Source organism: Schistocerca nitens, unplaced genomic scaffold (genome assembly GCF_023898315.1).
Source record: "Schistocerca nitens isolate TAMUIC-IGC-003100 unplaced genomic scaffold, iqSchNite1.1 HiC_scaffold_293, whole genome shotgun sequence".
NCBI lineage: Eukaryota > Metazoa > Arthropoda > Insecta > Orthoptera > Acrididae > Schistocerca > Schistocerca nitens.
In genome coordinates, this window is record NW_026045831.1 from 1 (window position 1) to 12,698 (window position 12,698).

The 12,698-nt window shown below is 50.0% G+C and overlaps 23 non-coding genes across 23 annotated transcripts; all 23 read right to left on the reverse strand.

Annotated features, from left to right (window-relative positions):
* Positions 1–6: 6 nt before the first annotated feature.
* Trnas-uga (transfer RNA serine (anticodon UGA)) lies at positions 7–88 on the reverse strand. The gene has a single exon. It is a non-coding gene; the product is annotated as a tRNA-Ser (tRNA).
* Positions 89–786: 698 nt separating this feature from the next.
* On the reverse strand, positions 787–868 carry Trnas-cga (transfer RNA serine (anticodon CGA)). Its single transcript has one exon. It is a non-coding gene; the product is annotated as a tRNA-Ser (tRNA).
* Positions 869–1,006: 138 nt separating this feature from the next.
* Positions 1,007–1,079, reverse strand: Trnak-uuu (transfer RNA lysine (anticodon UUU)). Its single transcript has one exon. It is a non-coding gene; the product is annotated as a tRNA-Lys (tRNA).
* Positions 1,080–1,611: 532 nt separating this feature from the next.
* Positions 1,612–1,684, reverse strand: Trnaf-gaa (transfer RNA phenylalanine (anticodon GAA)). Its single transcript has one exon. It is a non-coding gene; the product is annotated as a tRNA-Phe (tRNA).
* Positions 1,685–2,275: 591 nt separating this feature from the next.
* On the reverse strand, positions 2,276–2,357 carry Trnas-uga (transfer RNA serine (anticodon UGA)). The gene has a single exon. It is a non-coding gene; the product is annotated as a tRNA-Ser (tRNA).
* Positions 2,358–3,055: 698 nt separating this feature from the next.
* Trnas-cga (transfer RNA serine (anticodon CGA)) lies at positions 3,056–3,137 on the reverse strand. The gene has a single exon. It is a non-coding gene; the product is annotated as a tRNA-Ser (tRNA).
* A 138-nt stretch (positions 3,138–3,275) lies between these two features.
* Positions 3,276–3,348, reverse strand: Trnak-uuu (transfer RNA lysine (anticodon UUU)). The gene has a single exon. It is a non-coding gene; the product is annotated as a tRNA-Lys (tRNA).
* A 532-nt stretch (positions 3,349–3,880) lies between these two features.
* Positions 3,881–3,953, reverse strand: Trnaf-gaa (transfer RNA phenylalanine (anticodon GAA)). The gene has a single exon. It is a non-coding gene; the product is annotated as a tRNA-Phe (tRNA).
* Positions 3,954–4,543: 590 nt separating this feature from the next.
* On the reverse strand, positions 4,544–4,625 carry Trnas-uga (transfer RNA serine (anticodon UGA)). Its single transcript has one exon. It is a non-coding gene; the product is annotated as a tRNA-Ser (tRNA).
* Positions 4,626–5,323: 698 nt separating this feature from the next.
* On the reverse strand, positions 5,324–5,405 carry Trnas-cga (transfer RNA serine (anticodon CGA)). Its single transcript has one exon. It is a non-coding gene; the product is annotated as a tRNA-Ser (tRNA).
* A 138-nt stretch (positions 5,406–5,543) lies between these two features.
* Trnak-uuu (transfer RNA lysine (anticodon UUU)) lies at positions 5,544–5,616 on the reverse strand. Its single transcript has one exon. It is a non-coding gene; the product is annotated as a tRNA-Lys (tRNA).
* A 532-nt stretch (positions 5,617–6,148) lies between these two features.
* On the reverse strand, positions 6,149–6,221 carry Trnaf-gaa (transfer RNA phenylalanine (anticodon GAA)). The gene has a single exon. It is a non-coding gene; the product is annotated as a tRNA-Phe (tRNA).
* Positions 6,222–6,812: 591 nt separating this feature from the next.
* On the reverse strand, positions 6,813–6,894 carry Trnas-uga (transfer RNA serine (anticodon UGA)). Its single transcript has one exon. It is a non-coding gene; the product is annotated as a tRNA-Ser (tRNA).
* Positions 6,895–7,592: 698 nt separating this feature from the next.
* On the reverse strand, positions 7,593–7,674 carry Trnas-cga (transfer RNA serine (anticodon CGA)). The gene has a single exon. It is a non-coding gene; the product is annotated as a tRNA-Ser (tRNA).
* Positions 7,675–7,812: 138 nt separating this feature from the next.
* Positions 7,813–7,885, reverse strand: Trnak-uuu (transfer RNA lysine (anticodon UUU)). Its single transcript has one exon. It is a non-coding gene; the product is annotated as a tRNA-Lys (tRNA).
* A 532-nt stretch (positions 7,886–8,417) lies between these two features.
* Positions 8,418–8,490, reverse strand: Trnaf-gaa (transfer RNA phenylalanine (anticodon GAA)). The gene has a single exon. It is a non-coding gene; the product is annotated as a tRNA-Phe (tRNA).
* A 591-nt stretch (positions 8,491–9,081) lies between these two features.
* Trnas-uga (transfer RNA serine (anticodon UGA)) lies at positions 9,082–9,163 on the reverse strand. The gene has a single exon. It is a non-coding gene; the product is annotated as a tRNA-Ser (tRNA).
* Positions 9,164–9,861: 698 nt separating this feature from the next.
* Positions 9,862–9,943, reverse strand: Trnas-cga (transfer RNA serine (anticodon CGA)). Its single transcript has one exon. It is a non-coding gene; the product is annotated as a tRNA-Ser (tRNA).
* A 138-nt stretch (positions 9,944–10,081) lies between these two features.
* Positions 10,082–10,154, reverse strand: Trnak-uuu (transfer RNA lysine (anticodon UUU)). The gene has a single exon. It is a non-coding gene; the product is annotated as a tRNA-Lys (tRNA).
* A 532-nt stretch (positions 10,155–10,686) lies between these two features.
* On the reverse strand, positions 10,687–10,759 carry Trnaf-gaa (transfer RNA phenylalanine (anticodon GAA)). The gene has a single exon. It is a non-coding gene; the product is annotated as a tRNA-Phe (tRNA).
* A 591-nt stretch (positions 10,760–11,350) lies between these two features.
* Positions 11,351–11,432, reverse strand: Trnas-uga (transfer RNA serine (anticodon UGA)). Its single transcript has one exon. It is a non-coding gene; the product is annotated as a tRNA-Ser (tRNA).
* Positions 11,433–12,130: 698 nt separating this feature from the next.
* On the reverse strand, positions 12,131–12,212 carry Trnas-cga (transfer RNA serine (anticodon CGA)). Its single transcript has one exon. It is a non-coding gene; the product is annotated as a tRNA-Ser (tRNA).
* A 138-nt stretch (positions 12,213–12,350) lies between these two features.
* On the reverse strand, positions 12,351–12,423 carry Trnak-uuu (transfer RNA lysine (anticodon UUU)). The gene has a single exon. It is a non-coding gene; the product is annotated as a tRNA-Lys (tRNA).
* Between the last annotated feature and the right edge of the window lie 275 nt (positions 12,424–12,698).

Sequence of the window (12,698 nt, forward strand, 5' to 3'; positions counted from 1 at the left end):
AATTTTCGCAGTCGGCAGGACTCGAACCTGCGCTCCCAGAGGGAATCTGATTTCAAGTCAGACGCCTTAACCACTCGGCCACGACTGCCGGTGGCAAAAGCGTCTTCCGACAAGTGAAAGTGCCACCTTGAGAAGCAATCCGATGGCAGAAAGCGGCTTGGCCTCACTCTTTTCTCTAGTGTTTCCATGGCCAGCACATTAGCCGTTACGAAAGTGTATTAATTTTCGCCCAGGCAGAGGCTTGGACCCAACACCCTTTGGTTGAAAACCTAACGCTCTACCGACTGAGCTATCGTACAGCTGCGTGATGAGCGAGTGATTCACATGTCGTAATTACTGGCTTATGGCTCCAATGGCGACTTCACCGACTTCCCACTGACGCACCGCTGACGCTAGTTTTCTGTCGTCTTAAGCGGTGGACATACTTGCAAGTAGCTGCGAGATCTTAAGAAAAGAAACGCTGCACCATTGCTTTTGCCGCACTCGAATGACTGAATTACGATTCTTAAAAAGAAATGAATGTTCGCTCTGTCCAAAACTTCCAAGCACATGTGTGTACTCACAAACTCGGCGTCGGCGCGAGAAAATGACGGGAGCGCACTCGTGGGCCTGCGACGGCTTTCTGCAGTCCCAGCGTCAGTGCGTGGTGAACCGGTAACCACAGGAAGCAGCGGCCGTCGCGGAACTCTGTATTCTTAAATTTTCGTCTTGTTGAGAGTGGCGTCATTGGCTTGCACCCGCGTTCATGCGTGTGAAAATATTTGCTCTTCTTTACGCAAAATCGCACGCAGCCGGTAGGACTCGAACCTACGCTCCCAGAGGGAATCTGATTTCGAGTCAGACGCCTTAACCACTCGGCCACGACTGCGCGGAGCGCAATCCTCTCCCGTCACATGCAACTGCCACCGTTTAAAGCACTGTGGTGGCAGGAAACGGCGTAGTTACATTCTCTTCCGTAGTGTTTCCGCCGCTACTAGACGAATCACTACCAAAGCATTAAAATTTCCGCCCAGACAGGGATTTGAACCCTGGACCCTTAGGTTAAAAGCCTAATGCTCTACCGGCTGAGCTACCCGGGCTCACAGGACGTTAGCAAACCTTCCACGATGCACAACTATACATTGGCTCATGTCCTTTACTGTTGTGCAATCGCTGCAACTAATAAAACGTCGCCTGGATGCTGTCTACAAACTTATCGTGCTAAGCTCGTAACAGACTATCAAAGAATACTGACACACGACGCAAAAACAAATTGCAGCAGTCGTTACGTCTCATGCGTTGGAGCAGAGGATTTACGTGTTTTGTTGACACTCACTGGGCAACTCGAAAATTCACAAGCATTTTGAATGCAATGTTTCCCACGCTTTCGCTCATTTCACAGTTCCGTTGGAGACGTTCTTCACGTCCTGACACAAAAAAGGGAACGCAGTCGGTAGGACATTTTTTTTTTTTATTTTCTTGCTTCCCAGGCAGTTGCCTACTGTGTTCCTCTTATGGCATGCACTAGACAACCAGAACAGCTACAGGAGGGAGTCACTTTTGTTCTCGGCGGTAGTTACATTATCACAAACTCAGAGCAATTCCATTGGCGTCAGCTTCAAAACGAATGCATGCCGAAACCCGGGATCGAACCAGGGACCTTTAGATCTTCAGTCTAACGCTCTCCCAACTGAGCTATTTCGGCTGACGTGGAACGTCTCTGTTTTGTACGTCTTCGTTAACCTCTGCCTCGTCGCCAATTTCACAGTCGTCTTCGTCTGATAAGACACAGGGACGCTGAAAGGCGAGCAGCAGATGCAGTGAAGCACCACACACATTTCTTCTGCTTCAATCATCGTAACAAGCAAACACGTCGACTCGATTCATGTAATATTGACTTCGCTGACGCTAGAAAACCGGTGCTATATCGATGCCACGTGCAACTCGTGTGCAGAGAACGAGACACAAGAAGGAGTGAGCCTCTCCACCGTGTGAGAGGCAGTATCTAGCAGATACACACGGTAAAACATTTGACTTGCGCTAGCTCATAAATTGCTGCACGTCATCGTCTGCAAGCTAAAATGGACACATCTGCACTGCCCAGAGAGGCGACACTTGCACTGACACCTGGTGGACGGCTGCGAGACGAGGAGATGAGCTGTGGCTTCTGGGCGCGACTTTAGCGCTGCACCCTGTAGCCAAGAACACTGCACATTGCTGGCGACCCACGTGTTTAGTAGTGACGCAACCGCTAGGATGCAGCTGAACGTCCATCTTCTGTGAGCGAGAAAATTTTCGCAGTCGGCAGGACTCGAACCTGCGCTCCCAGAGGGAATCTGATTTCAAGTCAGACGCCTTAACCACTCGGCCACGACTGCCGGTGGCAAAAGCGTCTTCCGACAAGTGAAAGTGCCACCTTGAGAAGCAATCCGATGGCAGAAAGCGGCTTGGCCTCACTCTTTTCTCTAGTGTTTCCATGGCCAGCACATTAGCCGTTACGAAAGTGTATTAATTTTCGCCCAGGCAGAGGCTTGGACCCAACACCCTTTGGTTGAAAACCTAACGCTCTACCGACTGAGCTATCGTACAGCTGCGTGATGAGCGAGTGATTCACATGTCGTAATTACTGGCTTATGGCTCCAATGGCGACTTCACCGACTTCCCACTGACGCACCGCTGACGCTAGTTTTCTGTCGTCTTAAGCGGTGGACATACTTGCAAGTAGCTGCGAGATCTTAAGAAAAGAAACGCTGCACCATTGCTTTTGCCGCACTCGAATGACTGAATTACGATTCTTAAAAAGAAATGAATGTTCGCTCTGTCCAAAACTTCCAAGCACATGTGTGTACTCACAAACTCGGCGTCGGCGCGAGAAAATGACGGGAGCGCACTCGTGGGCCTGCGACGGCTTTCTGCAGTCCCAGCGTCAGTGCGTGGTGAACCGGTAACCACAGGAAGCAGCGGCCGTCGCGGAACTCTGTATTCTTAAATTTTCGTCTTGTTGAGAGTGGCGTCATTGGCTTGCACCCGCGTTCATGCGTGTGAAAATATTTGCTCTTCTTTACGCAAAATCGCACGCAGCCGGTAGGACTCGAACCTACGCTCCCAGAGGGAATCTGATTTCGAGTCAGACGCCTTAACCACTCGGCCACGACTGCGCGGAGCGCAATCCTCTCCCGTCACATGCAACTGCCACCGTTTAAAGCACTGTGGTGGCAGGAAACGGCGTAGTTACATTCTCTTCCGTAGTGTTTCCGCCGCTACTAGACGAATCACTACCAAAGCATTAAAATTTCCGCCCAGACAGGGATTTGAACCCTGGACCCTTAGGTTAAAAGCCTAATGCTCTACCGGCTGAGCTACCCGGGCTCACAGGACGTTAGCAAACCTTCCACGATGCACAACTATACATTGGCTCATGTCCTTTACTGTTGTGCAATCGCTGCAACTAATAAAACGTCGCCTGGATGCTGTCTACAAACTTATCGTGCTAAGCTCGTAACAGACTATCAAAGAATACTGACACACGACGCAAAAACAAATTGCAGCAGTCGTTACGTCTCATGCGTTGGAGCAGAGGATTTACGTGTTTTGTTGACACTCACTGGGCAACTCGAAAATTCACAAGCATTTTGAATGCAATGTTTCCCACGCTTTCGCTCATTTCACAGTTCCGTTGGAGACGTTCTTCACGTCCTGACACAAAAAAGGGAACGCAGTCGGTAGGACATTTTTTTTTTTTATTTTCTTGCTTCCCAGGCAGTTGCCTACTGTGTTCCTCTTATGGCATGCACTAGACAACCAGAACAGCTACAGGAGGGAGTCACTTTTGTTCTCGGCGGTAGTTACATTATCACAAACTCAGAGCAATTCCATTGGCGTCAGCTTCAAAACGAATGCATGCCGAAACCCGGGATCGAACCAGGGACCTTTAGATCTTCAGTCTAACGCTCTCCCAACTGAGCTATTTCGGCTGACGTGGAACGTCTCTGTTTTGTACGTCTTCGTTAACCTCTGCCTCGTCGCCAATTTCACAGTCGTCTTCGTCTGATAAGACACAGGGACGCTGAAAGGCGAGCAGCAGATGCAGTGAAGCACCACACACATTTCTTCTGCTTCAATCATCGTAACAAGCAAACACGTCGACTCGATTCATGTAATATTGACTTCGCTGACGCTAGAAAACCGGTGCTATATCGATGCCACGTGCAACTCGTGTGCAGAGAACGAGACACAAGAAGGAGTGAGCCTCTCCACCGTGTGAGAGGCAGTATCTAGCAGATACACACGGTAAAACATTTGACTTGCGCTAGCTCATAAATTGCTGCACGTCATCGTCTGCAAGCTAAAATGGACACATCTGCACTGCCCAGAGAGGCGACACTTGCACTGACACCTGGTGGACGGCTGCGAGACGAGGAGATGAGCTGTGGCTTCTGGGCGCGACTTTAGCGCTGCACCCTGTAGCCAAGAACACTGCACATTGCTGGCGACCCACGTGTTTAGTAGTGACGCAACCGCTAGGATGCAGCTGAACGTCCATCTTCTGTGAGCGAGAAATTTTCGCAGTCGGCAGGACTCGAACCTGCGCTCCCAGAGGGAATCTGATTTCAAGTCAGACGCCTTAACCACTCGGCCACGACTGCCGGTGGCAAAAGCGTCTTCCGACAAGTGAAAGTGCCACCTTGAGAAGCAATCCGATGGCAGAAAGCGGCTTGGCCTCACTCTTTTCTCTAGTGTTTCCATGGCCAGCACATTAGCCGTTACGAAAGTGTATTAATTTTCGCCCAGGCAGAGGCTTGGACCCAACACCCTTTGGTTGAAAACCTAACGCTCTACCGACTGAGCTATCGTACAGCTGCGTGATGAGCGAGTGATTCACATGTCGTAATTACTGGCTTATGGCTCCAATGGCGACTTCACCGACTTCCCACTGACGCACCGCTGACGCTAGTTTTCTGTCGTCTTAAGCGGTGGACATACTTGCAAGTAGCTGCGAGATCTTAAGAAAAGAAACGCTGCACCATTGCTTTTGCCGCACTCGAATGACTGAATTACGATTCTTAAAAAGAAATGAATGTTCGCTCTGTCCAAAACTTCCAAGCACATGTGTGTACTCACAAACTCGGCGTCGGCGCGAGAAAATGACGGGAGCGCACTCGTGGGCCTGCGACGGCTTTCTGCAGTCCCAGCGTCAGTGCGTGGTGAACCGGTAACCACAGGAAGCAGCGGCCGTCGCGGAACTCTGTATTCTTAAATTTTCGTCTTGTTGAGAGTGGCGTCATTGGCTTGCACCCGCGTTCATGCGTGTGAAAATATTTGCTCTTCTTTACGCAAAATCGCACGCAGCCGGTAGGACTCGAACCTACGCTCCCAGAGGGAATCTGATTTCGAGTCAGACGCCTTAACCACTCGGCCACGACTGCGCGGAGCGCAATCCTCTCCCGTCACATGCAACTGCCACCGTTTAAAGCACTGTGGTGGCAGGAAACGGCGTAGTTACATTCTCTTCCGTAGTGTTTCCGCCGCTACTAGACGAATCACTACCAAAGCATTAAAATTTCCGCCCAGACAGGGATTTGAACCCTGGACCCTTAGGTTAAAAGCCTAATGCTCTACCGGCTGAGCTACCCGGGCTCACAGGACGTTAGCAAACCTTCCACGATGCACAACTATACATTGGCTCATGTCCTTTACTGTTGTGCAATCGCTGCAACTAATAAAACGTCGCCTGGATGCTGTCTACAAACTTATCGTGCTAAGCTCGTAACAGACTATCAAAGAATACTGACACACGACGCAAAAACAAATTGCAGCAGTCGTTACGTCTCATGCGTTGGAGCAGAGGATTTACGTGTTTTGTTGACACTCACTGGGCAACTCGAAAATTCACAAGCATTTTGAATGCAATGTTTCCCACGCTTTCGCTCATTTCACAGTTCCGTTGGAGACGTTCTTCACGTCCTGACACAAAAAAGGGAACGCAGTCGGTAGGACATTTTTTTTTTTTATTTTCTTGCTTCCCAGGCAGTTGCCTACTGTGTTCCTCTTATGGCATGCACTAGACAACCAGAACAGCTACAGGAGGGAGTCACTTTTGTTCTCGGCGGTAGTTACATTATCACAAACTCAGAGCAATTCCATTGGCGTCAGCTTCAAAACGAATGCATGCCGAAACCCGGGATCGAACCAGGGACCTTTAGATCTTCAGTCTAACGCTCTCCCAACTGAGCTATTTCGGCTGACGTGGAACGTCTCTGTTTTGTACGTCTTCGTTAACCTCTGCCTCGTCGCCAATTTCACAGTCGTCTTCGTCTGATAAGACACAGGGACGCTGAAAGGCGAGCAGCAGATGCAGTGAAGCACCACACACATTTCTTCTGCTTCAATCATCGTAACAAGCAAACACGTCGACTCGATTCATGTAATATTGACTTCGCTGACGCTAGAAAACCGGTGCTATATCGATGCCACGTGCAACTCGTGTGCAGAGAACGAGACACAAGAAGGAGTGAGCCTCTCCACCGTGTGAGAGGCAGTATCTAGCAGATACACACGGTAAAACATTTGACTTGCGCTAGCTCATAAATTGCTGCACGTCATCGTCTGCAAGCTAAAATGGACACATCTGCACTGCCCAGAGAGGCGACACTTGCACTGACACCTGGTGGACGGCTGCGAGACGAGGAGATGAGCTGTGGCTTCTGGGCGCGACTTTAGCGCTGCACCCTGTAGCCAAGAACACTGCACATTGCTGGCGACCCACGTGTTTAGTAGTGACGCAACCGCTAGGATGCAGCTGAACGTCCATCTTCTGTGAGCGAGAAAATTTTCGCAGTCGGCAGGACTCGAACCTGCGCTCCCAGAGGGAATCTGATTTCAAGTCAGACGCCTTAACCACTCGGCCACGACTGCCGGTGGCAAAAGCGTCTTCCGACAAGTGAAAGTGCCACCTTGAGAAGCAATCCGATGGCAGAAAGCGGCTTGGCCTCACTCTTTTCTCTAGTGTTTCCATGGCCAGCACATTAGCCGTTACGAAAGTGTATTAATTTTCGCCCAGGCAGAGGCTTGGACCCAACACCCTTTGGTTGAAAACCTAACGCTCTACCGACTGAGCTATCGTACAGCTGCGTGATGAGCGAGTGATTCACATGTCGTAATTACTGGCTTATGGCTCCAATGGCGACTTCACCGACTTCCCACTGACGCACCGCTGACGCTAGTTTTCTGTCGTCTTAAGCGGTGGACATACTTGCAAGTAGCTGCGAGATCTTAAGAAAAGAAACGCTGCACCATTGCTTTTGCCGCACTCGAATGACTGAATTACGATTCTTAAAAAGAAATGAATGTTCGCTCTGTCCAAAACTTCCAAGCACATGTGTGTACTCACAAACTCGGCGTCGGCGCGAGAAAATGACGGGAGCGCACTCGTGGGCCTGCGACGGCTTTCTGCAGTCCCAGCGTCAGTGCGTGGTGAACCGGTAACCACAGGAAGCAGCGGCCGTCGCGGAACTCTGTATTCTTAAATTTTCGTCTTGTTGAGAGTGGCGTCATTGGCTTGCACCCGCGTTCATGCGTGTGAAAATATTTGCTCTTCTTTACGCAAAATCGCACGCAGCCGGTAGGACTCGAACCTACGCTCCCAGAGGGAATCTGATTTCGAGTCAGACGCCTTAACCACTCGGCCACGACTGCGCGGAGCGCAATCCTCTCCCGTCACATGCAACTGCCACCGTTTAAAGCACTGTGGTGGCAGGAAACGGCGTAGTTACATTCTCTTCCGTAGTGTTTCCGCCGCTACTAGACGAATCACTACCAAAGCATTAAAATTTCCGCCCAGACAGGGATTTGAACCCTGGACCCTTAGGTTAAAAGCCTAATGCTCTACCGGCTGAGCTACCCGGGCTCACAGGACGTTAGCAAACCTTCCACGATGCACAACTATACATTGGCTCATGTCCTTTACTGTTGTGCAATCGCTGCAACTAATAAAACGTCGCCTGGATGCTGTCTACAAACTTATCGTGCTAAGCTCGTAACAGACTATCAAAGAATACTGACACACGACGCAAAAACAAATTGCAGCAGTCGTTACGTCTCATGCGTTGGAGCAGAGGATTTACGTGTTTTGTTGACACTCACTGGGCAACTCGAAAATTCACAAGCATTTTGAATGCAATGTTTCCCACGCTTTCGCTCATTTCACAGTTCCGTTGGAGACGTTCTTCACGTCCTGACACAAAAAAGGGAACGCAGTCGGTAGGACATTTTTTTTTTTTATTTTCTTGCTTCCCAGGCAGTTGCCTACTGTGTTCCTCTTATGGCATGCACTAGACAACCAGAACAGCTACAGGAGGGAGTCACTTTTGTTCTCGGCGGTAGTTACATTATCACAAACTCAGAGCAATTCCATTGGCGTCAGCTTCAAAACGAATGCATGCCGAAACCCGGGATCGAACCAGGGACCTTTAGATCTTCAGTCTAACGCTCTCCCAACTGAGCTATTTCGGCTGACGTGGAACGTCTCTGTTTTGTACGTCTTCGTTAACCTCTGCCTCGTCGCCAATTTCACAGTCGTCTTCGTCTGATAAGACACAGGGACGCTGAAAGGCGAGCAGCAGATGCAGTGAAGCACCACACACATTTCTTCTGCTTCAATCATCGTAACAAGCAAACACGTCGACTCGATTCATGTAATATTGACTTCGCTGACGCTAGAAAACCGGTGCTATATCGATGCCACGTGCAACTCGTGTGCAGAGAACGAGACACAAGAAGGAGTGAGCCTCTCCACCGTGTGAGAGGCAGTATCTAGCAGATACACACGGTAAAACATTTGACTTGCGCTAGCTCATAAATTGCTGCACGTCATCGTCTGCAAGCTAAAATGGACACATCTGCACTGCCCAGAGAGGCGACACTTGCACTGACACCTGGTGGACGGCTGCGAGACGAGGAGATGAGCTGTGGCTTCTGGGCGCGACTTTAGCGCTGCACCCTGTAGCCAAGAACACTGCACATTGCTGGCGACCCACGTGTTTAGTAGTGACGCAACCGCTAGGATGCAGCTGAACGTCCATCTTCTGTGAGCGAGAAAATTTTCGCAGTCGGCAGGACTCGAACCTGCGCTCCCAGAGGGAATCTGATTTCAAGTCAGACGCCTTAACCACTCGGCCACGACTGCCGGTGGCAAAAGCGTCTTCCGACAAGTGAAAGTGCCACCTTGAGAAGCAATCCGATGGCAGAAAGCGGCTTGGCCTCACTCTTTTCTCTAGTGTTTCCATGGCCAGCACATTAGCCGTTACGAAAGTGTATTAATTTTCGCCCAGGCAGAGGCTTGGACCCAACACCCTTTGGTTGAAAACCTAACGCTCTACCGACTGAGCTATCGTACAGCTGCGTGATGAGCGAGTGATTCACATGTCGTAATTACTGGCTTATGGCTCCAATGGCGACTTCACCGACTTCCCACTGACGCACCGCTGACGCTAGTTTTCTGTCGTCTTAAGCGGTGGACATACTTGCAAGTAGCTGCGAGATCTTAAGAAAAGAAACGCTGCACCATTGCTTTTGCCGCACTCGAATGACTGAATTACGATTCTTAAAAAGAAATGAATGTTCGCTCTGTCCAAAACTTCCAAGCACATGTGTGTACTCACAAACTCGGCGTCGGCGCGAGAAAATGACGGGAGCGCACTCGTGGGCCTGCGACGGCTTTCTGCAGTCCCAGCGTCAGTGCGTGGTGAACCGGTAACCACAGGAAGCAGCGGCCGTCGCGGAACTCTGTATTCTTAAATTTTCGTCTTGTTGAGAGTGGCGTCATTGGCTTGCACCCGCGTTCATGCGTGTGAAAATATTTGCTCTTCTTTACGCAAAATCGCACGCAGCCGGTAGGACTCGAACCTACGCTCCCAGAGGGAATCTGATTTCGAGTCAGACGCCTTAACCACTCGGCCACGACTGCGCGGAGCGCAATCCTCTCCCGTCACATGCAACTGCCACCGTTTAAAGCACTGTGGTGGCAGGAAACGGCGTAGTTACATTCTCTTCCGTAGTGTTTCCGCCGCTACTAGACGAATCACTACCAAAGCATTAAAATTTCCGCCCAGACAGGGATTTGAACCCTGGACCCTTAGGTTAAAAGCCTAATGCTCTACCGGCTGAGCTACCCGGGCTCACAGGACGTTAGCAAACCTTCCACGATGCACAACTATACATTGGCTCATGTCCTTTACTGTTGTGCAATCGCTGCAACTAATAAAACGTCGCCTGGATGCTGTCTACAAACTTATCGTGCTAAGCTCGTAACAGACTATCAAAGAATACTGACACACGACGCAAAAACAAATTGCAGCAGTCGTTACGTCTCATGCGTTGGAGCAGAGGATTTACGTGTTTTGTTGACACTCACTGGGCAACTCGAAAATTCACAAGCATTTTGAATGCAATGTTTCCCACGCTTTCGCTCATTTCACAGTTCCGTTGGAGACGTTCTTCACGTCCTGACACAAAAAAGGGAACGCAGTCGGTAGGACATTTTTTTTTTTTATTTTCTTGCTTCCCAGGCAGTTGCCTACTGTGTTCCTCTTATGGCATGCACTAGACAACCAGAACAGCTACAGGAGGGAGTCACTTTTGTTCTCGGCGGTAGTTACATTATCACAAACTCAGAGCAATTCCATTGGCGTCAGCTTCAAAACGAATGCATGCCGAAACCCGGGATCGAACCAGGGACCTTTAGATCTTCAGTCTAACGCTCTCCCAACTGAGCTATTTCGGCTGACGTGGAACGTCTCTGTTTTGTACGTCTTCGTTAACCTCTGCCTCGTCGCCAATTTCACAGTCGTCTTCGTCTGATAAGACACAGGGACGCTGAAAGGCGAGCAGCAGATGCAGTGAAGCACCACACACATTTCTTCTGCTTCAATCATCGTAACAAGCAAACACGTCGACTCGATTCATGTAATATTGACTTCGCTGACGCTAGAAAACCGGTGCTATATCGATGCCACGTGCAACTCGTGTGCAGAGAACGAGACACAAGAAGGAGTGAGCCTCTCCACCGTGTGAGAGGCAGTATCTAGCAGATACACACGGTAAAACATTTGACTTGCGCTAGCTCATAAATTGCTGCACGTCATCGTCTGCAAGCTAAAATGGACACATCTGCACTGCCCAGAGAGGCGACACTTGCACTGACACCTGGTGGACGGCTGCGAGACGAGGAGATGAGCTGTGGCTTCTGGGCGCGACTTTAGCGCTGCACCCTGTAGCCAAGAACACTGCACATTGCTGGCGACCCACGTGTTTAGTAGTGACGCAACCGCTAGGATGCAGCTGAACGTCCATCTTCTGTGAGCGAGAAAATTTTCGCAGTCGGCAGGACTCGAACCTGCGCTCCCAGAGGGAATCTGATTTCAAGTCAGACGCCTTAACCACTCGGCCACGACTGCCGGTGGCAAAAGCGTCTTCCGACAAGTGAAAGTGCCACCTTGAGAAGCAATCCGATGGCAGAAAGCGGCTTGGCCTCACTCTTTTCTCTAGTGTTTCCATGGCCAGCACATTAGCCGTTACGAAAGTGTATTAATTTTCGCCCAGGCAGAGGCTTGGACCCAACACCCTTTGGTTGAAAACCTAACGCTCTACCGACTGAGCTATCGTACAGCTGCGTGATGAGCGAGTGATTCACATGTCGTAATTACTGGCTTATGGCTCCAATGGCGACTTCACCGACTTCCCACTGACGCACCGCTGACGCTAGTTTTCTGTCGTCTTAAGCGGTGGACATACTTGCAAGTAGCTGCGAGATCTTAAGAAAAGAAACGCTGCACCATTGCTTTTGCCGCACTCGAATGACTGAATTACGATTCTTAAAAAGAAATGAATGTTCGCTCTGTCCAAAACTTCCAAGCACATGTGTGTACTCACAAACTCGGCGTCGGCGCGAGAAAATGACGGGAGCGCACTCGTGGGCCTGCGACGGCTTTCTGCAGTCCCAGCGTCAGTGCGTGGTGAACCGGTAACCACAGGAAGCAGCGGCCGTCGCGGAACTCTGTATTCTTAAATTTTCGTCTTGTTGAGAGTGGCGTCATTGGCTTGCACCCGCGTTCATGCGTGTGAAAATATTTGCTCTTCTTTACGCAAAATCGCACGCAGCCGGTAGGACTCGAACCTACGCTCCCAGAGGGAATCTGATTTCGAGTCAGACGCCTTAACCACTCGGCCACGACTGCGCGGAGCGCAATCCTCTCCCGTCACATGCAACTGCCACCGTTTAAAGCACTGTGGTGGCAGGAAACGGCGTAGTTACATTCTCTTCCGTAGTGTTTCCGCCGCTACTAGACGAATCACTACCAAAGCATTAAAATTTCCGCCCAGACAGGGATTTGAACCCTGGACCCTTAGGTTAAAAGCCTAATGCTCTACCGGCTGAGCTACCCGGGCTCACAGGACGTTAGCAAACCTTCCACGATGCACAACTATACATTGGCTCATGTCCTTTACTGTTGTGCAATCGCTGCAACTAATAAAACGTCGCCTGGATGCTGTCTACAAACTTATCGTGCTAAGCTCGTAACAGACTATCAAAGAATACTGACACACGACGCAAAAACAAATTGCAGCAGTCGTTACGTCTCATGCGTTGGAGCAGAGGATTTACGTGTTTTGTTGACACTCACTGGGCAACTCGAAAATTCACAAGCATTTTGAATGCAATG